Genomic DNA, 21,293 nt, shown 5'->3' on the forward strand with positions numbered 1-21,293 from the left:
TTCTGGCATTGGCAAGTGGATAAGAGCTGGCAAGTTTGATCTGCCCAGTATTAACACTGCTCCATCAGGATGTTCGTTGCCTTCTGGAATCTGCCATCCCGGCAAAGACTGGGAGAAAAACAAGCCATTCCAGTATGCTGGCTGCAATAGGTGTCCCTGACGGCTACAACTAAAGCACGCCAGAGGATGAGGACAGTTCAAAAGACGAGGGGGAAAATCCTCTCAGGAAAAGAAGGAGGATTTAAATTCAACACACACACACACACACACACACACACACACACGCACGCAGCCCCTGAGAAAACACTGCATGCCATTGTCTTTCTTCAGGAACCATGAGTTCATCCCTTTCTCATGAATCTCCCTCCATGTTTATAATCTTGGATTAATGACTCTAAACAGTGAGTCGGTTCGAAAGTCATGGGGTCAGCTCTGTGGACTTGAGGAACTAAGATAATTGGAAGGAATGTTACTTATTACAGTGAAGCAACAATTCCAGGGGAGGAGAGGAAAAGCACAACAAATAACTACACTGTTGTTCTTTAAGACTACCAAGAGAGTTAGCGCTCCTATCAGCGAGGCTGTGAATACTGTATTGTGACAAAGCAAAATGCCTCCTGGGTGCCTGCTTCTAGTGGAAAGCTTTTGATGTTTGATCTGTAATGAGATGGAAGAAGAAAACAGTTCCCTTGGTTAACTAATACATACTGGATGGGAACAGATTCAAAGATGTAGGTTTCAGTTCTGGGACAAGATCCCTCATCCCACTAATTTATTATTTAGAAAATTCTGTAAGTTCTTTTCTTACAGAATACCTGATGGGCTTAACATGCTTCTCCTTTCATATTTGGCTTGGATAACAACCCCATTGATTACTATGCCATATTTCACTTTCACCAGCCTACTTCTCTTCTTGGTGAGGACACGAGGTGAATTTTTGGCATGTCCTTTCGGCAAACACAAGTGGACTGGAGCCTGGGACATCACATGAGGCCTAGCTATTTTGTATGGGGAAGTGCATGGGTGGTAAACTAGGAAAAGTGTGAAGGGTTACCTACAACCCAGAGCTCAAGAGGAAGGTAGACCGAAAAACAAAAACAAGAAACAAATCAGCAGTGAATTTTACTCCATATGGCCTGCCATGGATGATGTCACACATACGGTTATTCCTACTAGGAGCAGCAACTTTCGAGATCAAGTCAAACCCTAGAAAATCTGTCAGTTTGGGTTAACAGAACATTGTTATTACCTCAAGTCAAGCAGATGGAGGGCAAACTTCTCTGCTGGATTCTGCTGCTCTTTAATTAATGTCCACATTTATTATGTCAATATAATGCATCACGTTTGGTCTAAAGGTTGTTTTACATTTTTTTTCTTTTAACAAGAACGATTATTTCATTTACTTTCAACATTTGAACAGTTGCACGGGATTTTAGAGGCATATGTAGATACCCGGAAAATAATGTTTAAGTCAGTGTATAAAAGAAAGGAAGGAACCAGTCTGGTTTTACATATTTCATTCTTGATGTAGAGATAGATTTGATACTTCTTTTATGAGCATTTCCAAATGAGGGATTTTGAGAGCACGCATGTGAACATATAACAAAAATAGAAATCTCAGATGATAAAATTGTGCAGATCTCATTACAGTATTATTCCTTCATAAAGAAATTAATAGCCGTAATTCATTTAGTGCTCTGTTTACTCTCATCAGTGAAGAATGGCAACTGGGAAAATAACACAATAGAGGCATCTTATCTTGTTTCGTAAATTTTGGGGTTGAGAAGGAACAAGGAATCCCTGGTGTCTGATATTATGCATGTGGAACCGTGGCGTTAAATCTTTAGCACAAGTCAGAGAATAAGCCTATTATATAACAACGAAAGAGGACGTGTGCCATAACTACAAACGTTCTTTCTTAAATAGATAACAGGCTCGCATTGTTCATTTTGGGAAAATATTTTTGCACTGTTGGCTCCAGCCTTTAATTATTTAAGTTAGTCAAATCCAAAATCGTTAAAATGTGCAAATATTACCTGGAATCACTCCAAGAGGAAACAGTAGGCAGTGATCTGGCCCCTTGGATTGAACACTCGATTGCTGCTTAGTTTCCTTTCAAACAGTAGAGCAGATACGCTCTAACCCAAATCCGTGCTCCCACCGACAACTCCTGATAGATGTTTGGGAGTTCCACGCAGGGTTTCTGAGTGGCTAGACCACACCACACCCAGTGTAGTCTCTTTTAAATGAATCCTTTGATGAATGTTTAGTTTTCAAGTCAAACCCATTTTACACACACACACACACGCACGCACGCACACACAAACACACACACACACACACACACTTTCAGGGTTTTAACATCCTAATGAGCAAGGGCTATGTGTTCTGATATTTTTTTTCTGCACTACAATCTATTAGATTACTATATCCCTTCATAATTCTAAAATTTTATATGCTCACAGATTTCTTGTAGTGACAGGGACTTCAAGAATAGATTCTAAGAGTCTACTGTGATCTCCACATTTTTTTTTTTTAAATTGACAGTTTAGGTTCTCAAACAAGGGATATTTTGTCCCCCAGAGTACATCCAACTCAGGGTAAGGAGTACTACCAAAATCTAGTGAGTATAAAGCAGAAATACTGCTAAATAACCCAAAAGAGCAAGATAGACCCCCCCCCAAACAAAGAATCATCTGGCCCTAAATGTTGATAGTTTTGAGATTTAGAAACCCTGGTCTATGTTGATGAAACCATTTTGTCACCTCTAAAAAAAGGAAAAAAAAACCCATTTCCTTATTTATAGGGAAAAATCTCAAAGAATTATATCCATTGCAGGTACTGGGCTTAAGGAAGAGATATGCAATACCAATCCTGGTTGTCTTCCTTGTGATTGACATACTGCTATATATGATATACTACTATATATGACACTAATATATATAAAATGAAATATATAATAAATGAAAAGTTACTCCTTTAACAGGTTCTTCTCTATCCACTTCTCTCTCTCCCTCTATCTCTCTTATTTGTACATCTTTACAAAAATGTACAAATTGGGGCACCTGGATGGCTCAGTGGGTTAAGCCTCTGCCTTCAGCTCAGGTCATGATCCCGGAGTCCTGGGATCGAGCCCCACATCAGGCTCTCTGCTCGGCAGGGAGCCTGCTTCCCCCTTTCTCTCTCTGCCTGCCTCTCTGCCTCCTTGTGATCTCTCTCTGTCAAATAAATAAATATATAAAATCTTTAAAAAAAATGTACGAATCAGTACATTTGTCTTTACATTTCTTGGGGGAAAAAAGAAGAAAGTTCTCAAAAATACACTGAAATTGATGTGCTAGCATTTTTGTGTCTGGAATCCTTTCCACTCTCCACTCTTTCAAATCTGATGTATCACAGTTCTATCAAGAAACTTTCCCTGTCCCTTTTCCTAAATGGTTTATTATTTCATTCTGTATGTTTTTAACATTTAAGTATCTAGTATTCCTCTTATTATTTTACATGTTTTGTTAAGGATCTTTAAGCGAATCTAACAAATTTTATGCATGCTCTTCACTTTTCACAAAATAATAATATCCTTCAAGTCTAGTTCCTTTATAACATCCCTTTCTTCCTTGGTTCCCAATATATGGTGCACCCTCTGAATCACTGCCTTGCCTTCCTTCCCTAAAACAGCCCAGGATGGAATTTGCAGTACAGGGGATGTTCAGGAAATAAAATTTTTCTCAAAGAAACAGGTGAGCTCTGTTTTGAAGGGGACAGAAATTGCTCACCGGCTGACACAAAGATGCTATCCCAGTGCTGTTTCTACTTGTCCTGATGTCATTGATGTTTGCCCGATTATTTAAAATAAGCTACACATATTCAATGCATTTGAAGGTATGGGAAGAAAAACGAAGACCAGGATGAAATTTGAGGCCAACTTTATGTAAACAGTGACATATATTCATGCTGTGAAATGTCATGTAACAGTGAAAATGATGAGCTAGAAGTACACGCGCAGTCATGGATACATCATACACATATAGCACTGACTGAAAGAGGCCAGATCCAACATAATATGTGCTTCTGACTTCATTAATATAATGTTCAAAAATAATCAAAACTAATTTATATTGTTAAAAGTGAAGTTGTGGTTACATGTGGGGAATAGAGAATGGTTAGCGGTTGGGCAGGTTTTATTTCTTGACCTGGGTGGTGGCTATCCTAATGTATTTGCTGTGTGATAATTAACTGAACCTGTATTATTTTTCTATTGTTATAGTAACAAATTACAACAAAATTAGTGGCTTTATATCCATTTATTATCTCACTCATCAGAAGTCCAGGCACAGCATGGTTCACTTGTTTAGAGACTTATAAAGCTAAAGCCAGGGTGAAGACCAGCCTGCATTCCTTTGTGAAACTCTAGTGGATACTCTGTTTCCAGGCACACTCAGGTTGTTAACAAACCTTAGTCCCAGGTGGTGGTAGGACTGAGGTCTCAACTGTCTTGCTGGATCCTGGTTGGGGTTTTATTCTCGGTCACCAAGAGCGACCTACTTTCCCTGGTCTGTGGCCCCTTGCTGCTTCAAAGCCAGCAGTGGCAAACAGAGTCTTCCTCTCCTTCAGAATCTGTCTCATTTCTCCTGCCTCACTTTCTTCTCTGCACCTCTGTCACTTCAGCTAGAGACATTTTTCTGTTTTTAAGGGTTCAGATGATTAAACTGGATCCACCCAGATAATCCACAATAATCTCCCTATTTAAAAGTTAGCAATATTAATTAGTTTTGCAAAGTCCCCTTCACACTGGTGACTAGATTGGTAGTATTTGATTAGATGACCAGAAGATGGAAATCTTGGGTGGAAATCTTTAGATTCCTGCCAATTAAAATACTCATAATGGTGGACCTCTTTGTATATTTGTTATGATCTGGTCAAAATTTTTTTTTTTTTTTAGTTATGTAAAAATAAGTTGGAGAATATTGTATATATGTCTTTATTCAACCAATAAATATTTATTGACTGGTAACTATATAGTAGAGAGGAAATAATCTTTATCTTTGTGAAATGTATAATTTAAGCATATTTTAAAAATTTACAAAGCAATTACCTATTCTTTATGAATACAAATATAAAAGAAAACATAAAATATGACAGGAATTATATAAACCAATTTCTGTTTTTTGTATGTCCAGAAAGTATTCTATAAGAAAAAAAACCAAATACTGTAAAATGATTAAAAATATAAATCATTCTAGTTATAGATGCGCTTGTTATTTTACTGTGATTTTTCTGCTTTTTTGAAATTTTTCAAAAAGGAAAAAACCATGCTGTAAAGATTAATAGGAGATTTTTAAAGATAAATGTAGCCATGTATTACATAGTCATTTAAATTCTAATGGTCTTTAAGGTCTATGATCTAAATCAAAGTCAAGATGCTATTTTTGACCACAGTAACAGATATGTAATAGCTATCCTCAAACACTGCTTTGCAGATGAAAGTGACAAGTGTTCAGAAAAAGAAAATTTTCTTATTCATGGCCTGTTTCTAAAATTGATGAAGACAGAATTTTTTCTTTCATGTTTACCAAGGCATCCCTGCATGTTGTCTATCACATAGCAGGCAATCAATAAGTACTTATTAGCTGAATAAATGAATGTATCTTGAATATGAATGGAAATATTGGAAGTGGCTATGGAGATCCAGTAGGTTACCTCTTTTTTTTTTTTTTTTTTCCCTCTTGTTAAGGAAATACATGTGATGTGTTCCAGAGAAAAGTGATTTGTCCACCACCGCATTTCTTTTTCTGGGGTGTGAAGAAAGATTATGATTTCCAGCCTCCCTTGCAATTGTGTTGGAACCTTATAAGTAAGTTCTTACTAATGGGAACATAAGAGGTATTTAACGTATAATGCCACTTCTTGGTAGAGGTAAGTAAGAGCAAGTATGGTGTCTCTACTTCCCTCTCTCTTTTATTTGAGGTTTGAAGAAAAGAAGTGTAAAGATGGAAAAATGCAAGCAACTCAGATCCCTAGGAGATGGAAGAGAGCCACCAATGAGAGCCACCTGATTTGCATCAGACTGTGATATGATAAAAACAAACCTTTTATGGGTTAATCTATTGAGATTTTAGGAAATGGGAGTCAGTCTGGTTGTGACTGATACATTATGACATGACTTTTGGAAAGAATTATTCTTTTGCAAACATGTTGACATATGGAGGTATGGAAAAGAATACTGAGCAAGGTTTCTCAATCTGTGTTCCAATGAATATATACATTATATTTTGTGTATACATATATAATATATTTATGGAATATGTGTGTATATAATCTATAAGTATATATGTAAAATATATATTACACATTATTGTAGGGGAGAAAAAATAATTCTTCCTCTACTCTTCTAGTTTCTTGATTGAGAGTCTCTTGTAATAAAAAAAGACAGATTAACAGGAGAAAAACAAACAGAAGGTTAAGAACATGAATACTTCCCTATACATGGGAGATACCCAGGAAAATTGAGTTAACTCCTCAAAATGGTTCAAGCCATCACCATCTTAACTTTTTTTTAAAATTTAAATTCAATTAACCAACTTAACTTCTTAACGAATGAAGCCATTAAATACCATCTTCAGCTAAAGACAAAAGATGTTACGAGGGGAGCCAGTTATGAGAGGTTCCCAGGCAACACACGGTGAACAAGGATATGGTTGTTACACAGATTTAAGTAGGTGGCCTCTTAAGAGTTTCTAGAAATGTAGTCATTTTCCTTTTGGTACAAAGAGGCAAACACCCTTACAAGTGGAGAGCTCCCTTATAATTGTCAATGTCTCTTACAAAGGGTAACTTCTCAGTTTTTGGAGCTTCTTTTGTGCCTGTTGTTTCTTAAAAATAATTGGTCCAAAATAATATATCAAAAAAGCATTCTTTAAGGTAGCAAATTCTCCTCTCAGTCATTATATGTATGAATGATATTTATAGATATATAGAAAAGTCTAAATTCAAAATAATCATCTGTGAATGATAGGTTAAACAAAATTAAATTGTGGTTACTGCAAGACTTTTCTGAATCTCTAATGTACTGATATGCATTACAAATAGCTAGAAAGGGATTTAGTAACTATTTTTTTCCAAAGTTATAAGATCGTAGAACTTTTTTACATGAACTTTCTATTAACATCTGATAAAATTTATGATCTGAGAAATATGCTGTGTACAGCTCAAGAATGTCATTTTCCCATTGCTGAGGACCTACCATCTACAATTCTACATTCTCACTTTTCAAAGCTGCTAGGAATGTAGGGATCTGACATCTGCTACAGAAAAGGCATACCTATGGGACAGAACACAATACAACTTCCTCACTAATGCTCCATTCTTGTAGTCCACTCCTGTTCCAAAGGAAACACTAATAAGTACTTTGACCAAACAAAATCTGAAAATACAGGTCAAGCCCAATGCAGCCAGCCACGTATCCTTTGACTTGCTTTGGTCAACCAGTCTTTGCCATTTAGACTTCTCAGCATGAGACACACATTGCTCCCCTGTGGTCCTCATACTGCAAAGGACATTTTAGCTTCTTTGAGTAATCCCACTGGATACCCTTTATTAAGTATGTACCCCATTCCATGTGTTAGGGACTCCCAGCCCAGCCTCCCCTAGTGGTCTTCTCTGGAAGTTTCTCATAATTTCCATCCTCGAGTCTCATATAGCTTCAAAATAATAATTTACAGAAGTATTGTATGGTATCTTTGTTTTTCATCTGTTTTTCTGCTAGTCAGTTTGACAGCAGGCTGGCCAATCTCACAATTCATTCTGCTAGCTCATCTACTCTAACTTACTGCTTCAGTTTAAAGTTCTAACAAACTGAAAGATATGTCTAGGGGGTGGTGCACACAAATTCATGCACGTTGTCCTATACTTTATAATATAATTCGATACATTTCAAAGATTATTTCATCTGTATTTGGTTTTTACCAAATATGCTAACATTAGAACCAGACTTTAATTATAACATTTAATGACTCTGTGGAAAAGACCAGAGACCTGAGAATTTACCTTTTAGTTCTAGCTTTGACCAAATCTTTAAGTGAGCTGATTGACTCATTTTACCTCTTTGGACTTGTTTTTCACCTGTGAAATGGAGAAACCTTCCTGTCTTGCTTTTTAACACCTTAAAAGTACAACACCTTAAACAACATTTTAAAAGTACAATGATATATGAAGACTAAACCAAGTCCTCAAATGTGAGATGTGCTTTATATGTTCATGTCTATATTAATGTCAATTAAATGTCCTGAATTTTGACGTTTGGGTTCATGTTTTATTTAAAATATATACATTTTGTAGAAAAAGACATAGCTTTGTCCATGGAGAGAAACTGTAAAAATTGTAAGGGAACAACATATATGTTAAAATTCTAGTGTTATGATGAAGAAAATAGTGAAATGTTCCTTGGTACAGTGAAAAAAAAAATCACAGTTTTCAAACTTTATAGATATTCCATGTGACTCTGTTCATGAGAAAAGAGGGGATAAAGAGTGAAGAAAATGGCTTTTACCTAGATAGATGAGTTAGGACTTTTTGTTTTCACTTTAATTTGATCAAAGGAACCAAAATAAGGAAACAGATTACCTTTGTAAATAAATATTATAGAAAAATACAAGAAAGTATTTATATTGATATTTTTATGATCTAGTGCCAAAATGCTGGATATCCATACCTGCCCCTAGCAAAATCTGAATCTAAGTAATAGATTTATAATGATGTGAAAAATTCAAGTCTGGAAGTAAAAATAGTTGTGTAGGAATGAGAAACCTAACAGAGCATTTCTGACAGTACAAAAATTAGTAAGATACCAAGTGATGTTTTGTAGTACTTAACTGCTTGAAAATTATTAATAATGAAAGTAATAATAATAGATAACATTTGCAGATATTTCTTAGGTGCTGGACATTGTTCTTCCCAAGTGCTTTCTAGATGGTTGTTTCATTTACTCCTTGTAATCCTTTGAGACAAGTTCTATTATTATCTCTTGTATATAAAAGGAAAAAGCACAGCGTGCCTAAGTAATTTATTCAAAGTCAAACAGCTAGTAAGTGGGAGAGCCAAAGCAAAAAACTCAAGCAGTTTAGCTCCAAAACCCTCATTATCAACTACTATGCAGAACAGCCTAATAAAGGCATACTGTCAGTAAAATGCAATGGAAAAGTAAACTCCAAGCCATAGCAGATATGGCATTAAGGTTGGGTTTTATATTTGAAAGATTTGGAATTAGATTCACTTACAGAATTGTTTTCACAATTCTATATTAACTATTCTTTTATGTCAAAACACTATACAAAGGCAGCAATGAGGTATGAATATTAGTTGTTTCTATCATCATCATCATTATTGTTATCAACTGTCTGCTTGTAAACTTTCTCAGTTAAAATAACATGCCAACTAAGCTTGCAAATATTAAAAACTAAATATTTTCTAAGAAAACCCAGATTTTTGTAATTGTGCTTCATGTACCTACCATGTTATACACACACACACACACACACACACACACAGACACACACACAATGAGATTGGAGACTATGCTTCAGTGCTTGCTTAACATTTGCTACTTGACAGACTACTAATTAGTATGGTTTGAGTAATCAATAAATGCTACCAGAACAGATCAACCAATTATATAATAATCCTATTGGTTAATAGCTTAAAGTAAAGAATTTAGACTCCTTTAGGATGTGACCTCAGCCCATTACTTCTTAGTTGCTCAAATCTTTTCTATTTGGTTCTGTCATACTGTGATTATTCAGAATGGTTAAATAATCTTAGAAATTACTGAACCTGATGATAACTTTAATTTCAAGACTTTGAAGTACTCTCTTTGGCACTTCACTACTTTTATGGTTGTCTTCAAAGTTCACACTGTCTCATTTACAAAAATCTCTATGTAGATCTATTGCAAATTGTATATAATGTTTCTTGTGCTCATCATACCCTCATCAACATATTTTGAGGTTATTAATAGCATGATAATTTTGAAGTGTTATGTAAAAGAAGAAGCCTTTTATGTAAAGGAGATCACATTAATCCAAACTGAAGTTTATGCAGTATAAGCTTGAGGGAAAAGAAATTTGAATGCAAATCAAATTGGATTTTTCTGGAAATATCTCTTTAAGTCTGTGAGGAAACCACAGTAGCTGTGATTAAAATTTGTTTTCTTATTCTCTTGTATTTGATTAGAAAAAAAAAAAAAGTTCCTGTCCTTTTGGAAAAGTGTTTGTTAAAAAGGAACTTTACAACACTTCCAATCCCATTTAATTATTTCTTCAACAGGCATTGACTTTCACAGGGCAATGTGAGCAGAATTGGAAGTGAGGCAAACACATAGAAATAGTGGATCAAATGAGAGGAGATCATAGAGACAATAAGGAAAGACTGCTCTTTTCACAAGTTTTCTGGTAAAGAAAAGAGTAGGAAGAGATCATACTAAAGAAAAACCCAAATCACAGGCTAAAGAATTCTTGCCAGCCTCAGAGATGCCCTTGATAGAGCATAAAAGTAAGCAATGGGGGAATCCTTTACCCTTAATCAAAATGGCATTTAATTTTTAACCTTATTTTTGTAAGGGAGCTATTCTTTTATTTTCCTCACGAGCTCTTATTTTGCCTTAAATCTTCCTTAAAAACCAGAGTTCTGGCATCTGAGAAATGAAACAAGGTGAGGGGAATGGAGTGTTGTGGAGGAGGAGAGAAGAAATGCTATTTTAGATAGCAGTCAAGGGAAGGAAGGTTTCTGTGATAGGTGATGTTTCAGTAGTAATCATGGTAAAATAGAGCATCATGATAAGCAGATGATTAGGTAGGAGAGCTCCAGGCCAAAGGAATAGCAAAGGCTAAGGTGTTCATGAGGAGTTTGAAAAAACAAAAAGAGAGTTAGTGAGGGAGACTATGGTAAGATGATGATGTAGCGAGAGCCAGGGACAAGATGATAAAGACACTTAAGGTGATGGTAACAACTTTGAATTTTACCTAAGTGAAGTGGGAAACAGTCTGAGTGCTTTGAAGGGGGGTATGTCATAATTAGAAATACACCCTAAAAGGATCATTCTAGCCACTGGGTGGTAAATAAATTTTTAATGTGCATCAAATTATAGAACATGGCAAGGCATCTCAAATTTAATATAAATATGACTGGGAGCCATTGGAGTCATATAAATAGGTATGAAATAACTTCTTGTGATTTAAAAGGATCATTTCAGTGCTATATGGATAATAGTGTTTAGGAAAAACAAGAGGATCAATGAGGGGACCATTCTGGTGGCCAAACTAAGATAAAACAGTGGTTTGGATAACAGTTGGAAGAGGGTATATATAGTGAAAAGTGGTTGGTTTTGGATATGTGAAAGCTGAGATAAGGGAACTTGATGGTAAACTACGTGATTTAGAAGAAAGAGAAGAGTCAAAAACAATTCCAAGTTGTAGAGCCTGAATAAATAGGTAAATGACGGTGAATGATTTCCTGAGACAAGGCAGCTTGGAGGAGGGGTGCTTATAGGCATGAGGAATCAATCCTTCTTTGGACAGGTTAAATTGGAGATGGTCTCAAGCTTTCAAATTAGAATGTGGATTTAGCAGTTGGATATACAACTGTGGGATTCAGCAAACAATCCCACAGGAAGAACAAAATTATGGAGTCATCAGGAAGAAGCAGATGATGCAGTGTCAGGCACTTCCAGTTCTCTACTTTTCAGGCATATGGTAAAATTGCATTTCTTAGTTCCCTTGTGGTTAGTTGGGGTTTTGAAATAGCGTTGAGAGGAAGCTATTGTAGGCAAAACCGTTTAATTTCCGTATGAGGGCCTTAAGAACTCTTACTGTTCTGCCATTATCTACTGATAGTTTTCCAGAGGGTGGGTGCTCCATCTATCTGGGTTCGAAAATGAGAATAACATGTAGCATAACTTCCAGCTGCCTCACAATGCCATAGCATGAATGAGAAGTCAACCTTGCGGTGTTATTGTAGCTAGTCTAGCTCATTCTGAATAATGCAGAAATAATTACTGCTATAGGACTGAATGAGATCAGATAAAGAAGTATGAAAAAAAGACAACAGGTCCAGGGATTGAGCTATGGGACACACCAATGTTTCCTACTTGTAAAGAGAAAGAGGATGTAGATCAAGAAGAGAAACCATCTTTGAGTTATTTATTTATTTAAAAAACCTCCATATTTACTATTATATTTATTTAAAAACTGGCAGAAATTTAATAAAAGTACTCTTCCCCCATGGGCTGGGCAAAGGAGGGAAGGCAGGAGAATACATCTTCAAAAATTATAATTAATTACAGCATGCATTTGCAGTCTATACAGATTCTTCTGAAACAATTTTGACTGTTGTTTCTGGCATAGTCCCATGATAACCCACTGCTCATAGTCTGTGCTTAACTTTATTATTTCTTCGGTATGTTTAAGATTGTGGTTAAAGCATTATGGCGTATTTTGGTGTGTGGATAGTCTAGTATATCAAACTCCAGGAAAATTTAACAGCAATGTTAAATTTATTAAACAAGTAGGTCATTAGACTGAGGTGTCTCTAATGCTGTGGTGGCCCTATGTAAGCAAACCAAAATCTAAGCCAGCAAATGCCTCAAAGTCATTTACAAATCAAAACTCTAAAGACAACTAATCTTAGAGAGCCAACTAGGATTTTAACTAAAGCCAATCAGATAATAAAGAGCCTTTCTTCCCTTTCTAACTTTATGTACGTCTTTCCCCTAGTTCCTATTAGGGGTGTGATCCTAACAAATTGCAGTTTGGTGCTGCCCTATTCCAAACATAACGCTCAAATAAAACTCTTAACAATTTTAATATGCCTCAGTTTATCTTTTAATGGCATATATCAAGGTTTTGACGGCATTTCTTATTTTGTTAATTGCAGTGTTATTTTGTTTTTCCTTAGTTGGGCTATGTATTCTGAAACTTTAGTTTTATACAAATATTGGATCCTTTTGAGTGATAATTATTTGGTCCCTGAATGACAGCCTTTAGAAGAACATGATGTAAGCACCCACACCCATGCACACACACAACCTACTTGAATGTTATTTTATATGTTATATATATGTTATGTTATATGTTATATGTTATATATATGTTGTATGTTTAATTCAATTGTTCAGAATACACTGAACTTTGCTGTCCTCATTTTATTGCTCGATACTTGATAGGCAAAGATGTTGGTTTTATGTATCTTGGTAACAAAATAAAACAAAACTGCATCTGTCTCCATGTTTCCTTGTTAGGATCGAAAAGCTTTGTGGCAAATGTGAAAGTGACCTGTTTTCATAAGTGTCAGATATTAGCTTCATTTATAAATGTGTATTTTGAAACTCTACTGCTCTTCTTCCACACAGAGCGTTCATTTCAATGCTGTCGTAATTTAGTACATCTGAAGACAATTTAATCTACACTTATGAATCCAAACTTCTGTTAAAAATTAACTACTGTGATAATACCAATAGAAAAAGCACTACCAAGGTGATTGCTGGATGAACAGATACATTCTTAACATGGCTAGCCACATGCAGACAGGTATCGGCAATTGTGGCAAGGTGGAAGTTTTGACATTGATTTTAAAGCAGACCACAATTTCAAAAACACAGATAATTTTTGAAAGGATATAAATATTTATTCTTTGAATATTCCCCAATCATTTCTCTCCTCTCCTTGCTGGAAAGGATTTAGGTTTCCTTTATCTTGACCCCATCCATGTAAGACAGTCCTGCTATTGCCAGACGGACTTGGGTTTTCTGTGGGGCTAAACCTGAAAAAAGGGAGGAAGCAAAGGGAAAGGGTGGAGGGACAAAAGGAGCAAGAATTTTGTGATTGGAAGGTAACTGTAACCAAAAGATTAGGCAATAGGTACGAGTAAGATTTGGAGTAGGAAGTGGTAAAGTGACAATGGCCAGAATGATATATTCTGTACAGGATTCTAGAGAGTCCATTTCTGACAGTGATCCACCTATCTGAACTCTGCTTCTTTGAAGACAAATTCTGGGTTGAACCAGGCTGTTCATTCATTCCATCATTCATTCACTTGACAATTATTTGCACAGCTCCTACCTTACATGTTTCTAAGCTCAGGGAATACAGCAATAAAACAAGTAGCCCCAAATCTTGTTCTCCAAGGACCTTATGTATAGACAGACATTAATTAAACAAATAAAACAGACCAGTAATGACTAAGGAGACTGAATCAGCAATCAAAAACCTCTCAACAGAGAAAAGCCCAAGACTACATGATTTCACTGATGAATTCTGCTGAGCATTGAAAAATAAATAAATAACATCAACCATTCTCAAACCCTATCAAAAACTTTAGGAGAAGAAACTACTCCTAAACCCATTATGGAGTCAGCATTACCCTAATATCTAAGGATACTACAAGAAAACTACAGGCCAATATTCCGGATGAAAATAAATATAAAATGTCTTAACAAATTTGGCAAACTGAACTCAGCAGCACATTAAAAGGAATCTTCTGGGGCGCCTGGGTGCCTCAGTGGGTTAAAGCCTCTGCCTTTGGGTCAGGTCATGATCCCAGGGTCCTGGATGGAGCCCCGCATTGGGCTCTCTGCTCATCAGGTAACTGCTTCCCCTTCTCTTTCTGCCTGCCTCTCTGCCTACCTGTGATCTCTGTCTGTCAAATAAATAAATAAAATCTTAAAAAAAATAATAAAAGGAACTTTCCACCATGACCAAGTGGAATATTAACCTTGGGATGCAAAAATGGTTCCATATCCATAAATCAAAAAAAAGTGACACATCATATTAACAAATGAAAGATAAAAATCACATGATCATCTCAAATGGTGGAGAAAACATCTTACTAAGTTCAACATCCTTTCATGATAACATACTTAACAAATTGGGCATAGAAGAAATGTACGTCAATGTAATAAAAGCCACAAATGACAAGCCATAATATGATAAACCTTATACTCAACAGTTCAAGATTGAAAGCTTTCCCACTAAGATCAGAAACAAGAAAAGGTTTCATCACCTTTACTCAGAATAGTACTGGAAGGCCTAGCCAGAGAAATTAGGCAAGAAAAAGAAATCTAAGTTATAAAAGAAGGTGTAAAACTGTCTCTGCAGATGTTATAATCAAATATATATACATATGCATATACATGCATATACACATATATACATATATTTAACATATAATTATATGATAAAGACTATCAAAAACCTGTTACAACTAATAAAACAAAATCACTGAAGTTACGAGATACAAAAATCAACATATAAAAATCAGTTTGTTTCTATACACTGACAATAGAATGGACTATCTGAAAAAGAAAGAAAGAAAACAAGAGCATAAATTTACAAGAGCACAAAAATAATAAAAATAAAAACTTTGGAATAAATTCAACCAGTGGGTAAAAGATCTATACACTGAAAAAAATTAAGACATTGACGAAAGAGGGGCACCTGAGCGGCTCAGTTTTTAAGTGTCTGCTTTCGGCTCAGGTCCTGGTATTGAGCCCCACACTGGGCTTCTTGCTCTGCTAGAAGCCTGCTTCTCCTTTTCCCACTCCCCCTGCTTGTATGCCCTCTCTCAAGGTCTCTTGCTGTCAAATAAAGAAATAAAATCTTTTAAAAAAAGACACTGATGAAAGAAATTGAAGAAGATACAAATAAATGGAATGATATTCCATGCTCATGGATTAGAATAATTAATATTGTTAAAATATCCATAATACCCAAAGCCATTTGTAGATTCAGTGCAATCCCTATAAAAGATCTAATAGTATTTTTCACAGAAATAGAAAAAAAACCTTAAAATTTATATGGAGCCACAAAGGACTCAGAATGCCCAAAGCAATCTAAGGAGAGAGAAAAAAGCTAGAGGCATCCTATTTTCTGATTTCAAACTATATTACAAAGCTATAGTAATCAAAATAATATGGTATTGACATTAAAACAGAAACATAGACAATATACTCAATGGAACAAAACCAAGAGTCAGAAATAAACCCATACATACACAATCAACTAATATTTGACAAGGGAGCCAAGAATACTCAATGGGGAAAGGACAGTCTCCTCAATAAATGGTGTTGGCAAACCCGGATACCTGGACACCATCCTTAAACCAGTCAAAAAAATTAACTCAAATGGGTTAGACTTAATTGTAAGAACTAAAACCATAAAACTCCTATAAGAAAACTTGAAGAAGCAGCTCCTTGACAATGGTCTTCATAATGATTTTCTGGATATGATACTAAAAGCAAAAGTAACAAAAGTAAAATACATAAATGGGACCATATCAAACTAAAAAGGTTCTGCACAGCAAAAGAAACAACCAACAAAACGAAAAGACGACCTATGGAATGGGAGAAAGTATTTGCAAATCACATTTATCTGATAAAAGGTTAATTTCCAAAATACATAAGGAACTCATAAAATCAACAGAAAACAAAACAAAAATAAAAACAATCCGGGGCTCCTGGGTGGCTTAGTCGTTATGCATCTGCCTTTGGCTCAGGCTGTGATCCCAGGATCAAGCCCCACATCAGGCTCCCTGCTCCGCGGGAAGCCTGCTTTCCCTCTCCTAGTCCCCCCCCCCCACCAACCCGCCCGCTTATGTTCCCTCTCTCACTGTGTCTCTCTCTGTCAAATAAATAAATAAAATCTTTTAATAAATAAATAAATAAATAAATAAGGATATAAAAACAATCCAACTAAAAAGTGTGGAAAGGAACTGAATGAACATTTCCCAAAGAAGGCATCCAAATGGCCAACAGGTATATGAAAGGATGGTCAACTAACTAACCATAAGGGAAACGCAAGTAAAACCCACCATGTGATATCACTTCATACCTGCTAATTCTAATAAAACAAAGCAAAACAACAACCATAACAAAAACCGCTCAAGAGATAACAAGTGTTGGCAAGGATGTAGAAAAAGGGGATCTTTGTGCACCATTGGCAGGAATGTAAATTGATTAAGCCAATATGGAAAACAGTATGGAGGTTCCTAAAAAACTTTAAGAGGACTACCATATGATCCAGAAATCCCACTTCTGGATATATATTTAGATGAAATGAAATCACCATTTTAAAAGAGTTATCGGCATTCCATGTTCAATGCAGCTTTATTCACACTAGTCAAGACATGGGAACAACCTAAGTGCCCAATGATGTATGAATGGATAGAGAAAAAAATGCCTGCCATATATATATATGTATGTGTGTGTGTGTATATATATATATAAATATATATATATTTTTATATATATATACACACACACACATACATATATATATAATATGCAGCCATAAATAAGAAGAAAATCCTACTATTTGTGATAGCATGGATAAACCCTGAGAGCATTATGCTAAGTGAAATATATCAGGCAAATACAAATACTGTATGATCTCACTTTTATGTGGAATTTTAAGAAGCCAAACTCATAGAAACAAAGAGTAGACTGGTTGCCAGGGCCTTTGGGGTGAAGAAATGGAAGGATGCTGATCAGAAAGCACAAACTTACAGTTAGAATATGAATAAATTCTGGGGATATTACTGTGTAGCATGGTGACTATAGTTAACACAATACTTTATTGGGTAATTGAAAGATTCTAGGTGAGTAGATTTTAAATGTTCCCAGTGCAAAAAGAAGAAAAAAAGGCAACTATGTGAGGTGATGGGTGTGTGAATTAACCTTATTAGAGCAATCATTTCACAATACACATGTATACTAAATCACCACACTGTGTATGTTAAACTCACACAATGTTATGTCAGTTACATCTCAATAGACCTGGGAAGAAATTAAATTAGTAAAGTATATGTCAGAGAGTAATACATGAGCTAAAAAGAAAGATAAATCATAAAGATAGGAAGTGTGGGATTGGGGCAGACATTCTGAAATGGACTATCACAAAAAAACCAAAAACCTCACCAAGAAGATGACTTATCTGCAAGTCCTGACACTGAGGGAGAGATCCAGAAAGACATCAGGAAGATCATCCAGAAAGAGGGTAGAACCAGAGCAAAGGCCTTGAGTTAGTAGAACTGTTGCCTGTTCTAGGATGAGCAGAATCCTGGGTGTCAGGGGTCGAACCTGCTGGGAGTTAGAAGAGATCAGAGAGGCAAGAGGAGCAGGTCTTGTACCTTGTCTGGGTTTGTTTTAAGGTCTAACTTTTACTCAATATGAGATAATCTTTTGGAAAATCTGGAGGTATGCATATGAAAGAAAAAGACATTGTTTTACTTATATCAAGTTATACTGTACATTATTCTTTCAATTTCAGGCATAAATTAAAAAGGGGTGCATAGAGCCATTTACATTAAAAATTCAGTTATAAGATTGATTGTTTTTGTGAAATTATCTTTGGAAACTGTACAGTTCTAATTAAACATTGGTTAAGTAAAAATAAATATGTAAAACACTTTGCAAAGAGCTTCATTCCTAGGAAGCTTAAAATAAAGATAGCTATAATTATTGCTATCATCAGAGTTTCTCCCTCTTGGTGTGAGAGCCATCCTGTGGTACTAACATATCAACTACGCACACACACAAATAAGGGGAACAAGTTTTATGTGATGATAATTTCTTTTATGAGACATTTTTTGGTAAGCTTTGGGGGCAGTGATTATACTATCATATTTTCCCTCTATCACAAATTTTTCTTCAGCAGACATAAGGAAGGTATATTGAAAGGGCAAAGCAAGTGTTAAACGATAACTACAAGAAAAACATCTGGGACAAAATGAGGTAGATTTTATTTCTCCTTAAGCCAGGATCTGTGGTGAGCGGTAAAAGAGTATACTCTAAATTCAATGTTAGATGTGTATAGAGATAACTACCTTCAACACACAAAAGCAAAGGACAGGGGAATGTTCTAAGAAGCCATAAATGAAATTCACAAGAAAAAAAAAATTTTGGGGGGGCTTGTTTTTGCTTGAAATTTCTTCAGACTGCTCTCTCCTACCTCCCACGGTACAAGGCACCAGGCAGAAACTCAGCCTGGGGAACTTGGCCCTAGCATAAGTGGGACAAAATGGCTGCAGATAATGGGAATTAAATGAGAAGTCTCCTGAACAGTGTTCTCTGGAGGCCAATAGGTCTAGTCAGGCTAAGGCACTGGATAGTAGGCAGAAGGATTTATACTGTTTACAGTCTGCCAATGTGTATAGTTCCCACGTCTTGCTTAGTGGGCATTTCAAGGCAGACAGGAAGAGGACAGCTAATCACATCCAAACACCAATCTTCCAGAAGCCTAGGCCAGAGTTGAAAAAAGTTGTTGCAAAGCACACTCCCTATAACACAGCTGTGCATTACTGGCTCTAGTGGCATACGAAAGACTATTGTACATGTGGGAGAAAGATGTTGAGTCCATGGTCTTAACATATCTAGGATTGAATCCCAGTGTGGTCACTTAGAAGTCTGGCCTTGAGTCATCTCTCTACCTGCTCTACTCCATCAGTTAAAGAGAGTAACATTTAATCATAGGATTAGATAAAATAAGGTGTAGTGTTTGATACAGAGCTGGTATGCAAGGAAGTATAAATATTAATATTAGTTTTAGTGAGTTGGGATCAATGAAAGTTGGATATTTAGGGTGTCTTAGGGTTTACAATGATCACTCCATCATATTCAAATAGTTGAATAATTGTGTTAAGGCCAATAACAAATAAATCTATCATTTTCACTGTCCCCACACCAGAAAATGAGCAAAATACAACTGCCTTTCAAGTAATTCATTTTGGTGACCACATTTCTTTTCACTGATTCTCTCCACCTTTGGGGAAAGGTAAAAAGAAAGAAAATACAAAGTATACTTAATAAAGTCATTGCATTCCTTAACTCTAACTTTTACTTCCTTCCTCTTAAAATTATCATTTCTAAACTTATACATCAAAAAAAGAGTCAATTTAAGTCTCTCTCTCTCTCTCTCTTTCTCTCTCCCTCTCTCTCTCTCAGCATACAAGGTCATTAATTGCTATTGGGACCTTCATAAACCCTAGTCTGCCGATGGGGTGAGAACTCTATTGTTAAATGTATTATGGCAGGACTGTCTTTGGAGATTGCCTGCTTGATTGCTTTGTAAAGGCCCAATGGCACACAGCAATTAAAATCCATAGACCTCTATAACCCTTCTGATGTTTTATGGGCCTTTTTGTGTCCTTCGGTAGAGTTTACCATTTGTGTATTTCCCACTGGGTCTCTCTTTCAAAACTCTAAGTAGGATTTTTTTTTTTTAATCCACTGTGATAAAGCTAGTTATACATCATGTGAAAGGTTAATGAATATTTTCCAGAGGAGCATATGTTTTAAGTCAGAGGGTGAAAGTTATAGTAAAAAAAATGGTTATATAAAAATGGATAATATTTTCACAATCTCATCAGAGTTAATTTGTATAAACCTCACCAATACCTGTGATTCCTAAAGTAAAGCATAGTTTGGAAGATTGAACTGACCTCAAAAATGAAGGAAGTGACTTGAGTTTACATGAAAAGCCCACTTTTGAACTGCTGCACAGAAAAGGCACGGTTCCACTGTCAAGTTTGTACCACATGCAGAAACAGATACATCTATTTATTTTCTATTTCAGGAACTAGATGTTTCCCCTAAACAGAAGGCTTTTCAAACAAAGATTCCTAGCTTGTGTCCAGATGTGAGAAATTTGATATTTTAATAGCCAGAGAGGAGACCACCGGAGTGGTGATAAGGAAGACAGAGCAGCTGAGTGTGAGCTCTGGTTCTGAAAAGACTCCCAGAACCAGGTATCTTCCTACTTTTGGCACCTCTCTCAGAAGCTCCCACAACTCTAAAAACAAAATTATTAAGCATTTCATAATGCCTTCAGTCATTTGAAATTGTAATTGCTTTCTTTCTCTATATCTTTCCTTTCCTTTCACCCTTATTTTCTTGCTTTTCTTTCCTTCCCTGGGTGTCCACTCTCACATACTCAAAGGGCACTTAGGAATCTTCACTGAAAGAGTGATTTGAACATTTTAAGAGTAAATTGTGCAGTGTCTGGAGCTCTGGAGCATTATTGGACTTAGAAAGTGAACACTGACCTTCATATTGTACTCTGCATGAGGTTCACAGATTCTGTAACTTTACAAACTATTATTTTAGGGGTAAATGGTAGATGTGAGAAGAGGATAAGTCCCTTCTTAAAGGTTTTCTAAATCATGTCACAAAAAACATTTTGTGTAGTGTAGCTGGGAGAAAAGTGATTATTCTACCATGTGTAGGTGGTGTGGGAGGAAAGGAAGATGAATGTAAT

The 21,293-nt window shown here is 35.9% G+C and overlaps 1 long non-coding RNA gene across 1 annotated transcript in view; it reads right to left on the reverse strand.

Annotated features, from left to right (window-relative positions):
• LOC116873099 overlaps window positions 1–21,293 on the reverse strand; it is a 258,629-nt gene that overhangs the window by 1,258 nt on the left and 236,078 nt on the right. The gene's annotated exons all lie outside the window — the stretch shown is intronic.

The sequence above is a fragment of the Lontra canadensis genome, unplaced genomic scaffold (assembly GCF_010015895.1).
Source record: "Lontra canadensis isolate GAN:19392208 unplaced genomic scaffold, GSC_riverotter_1.0 scaffold31, whole genome shotgun sequence".
In the NCBI taxonomy this organism is placed as follows: Eukaryota; Metazoa; Chordata; class Mammalia; order Carnivora; family Mustelidae; genus Lontra; species Lontra canadensis.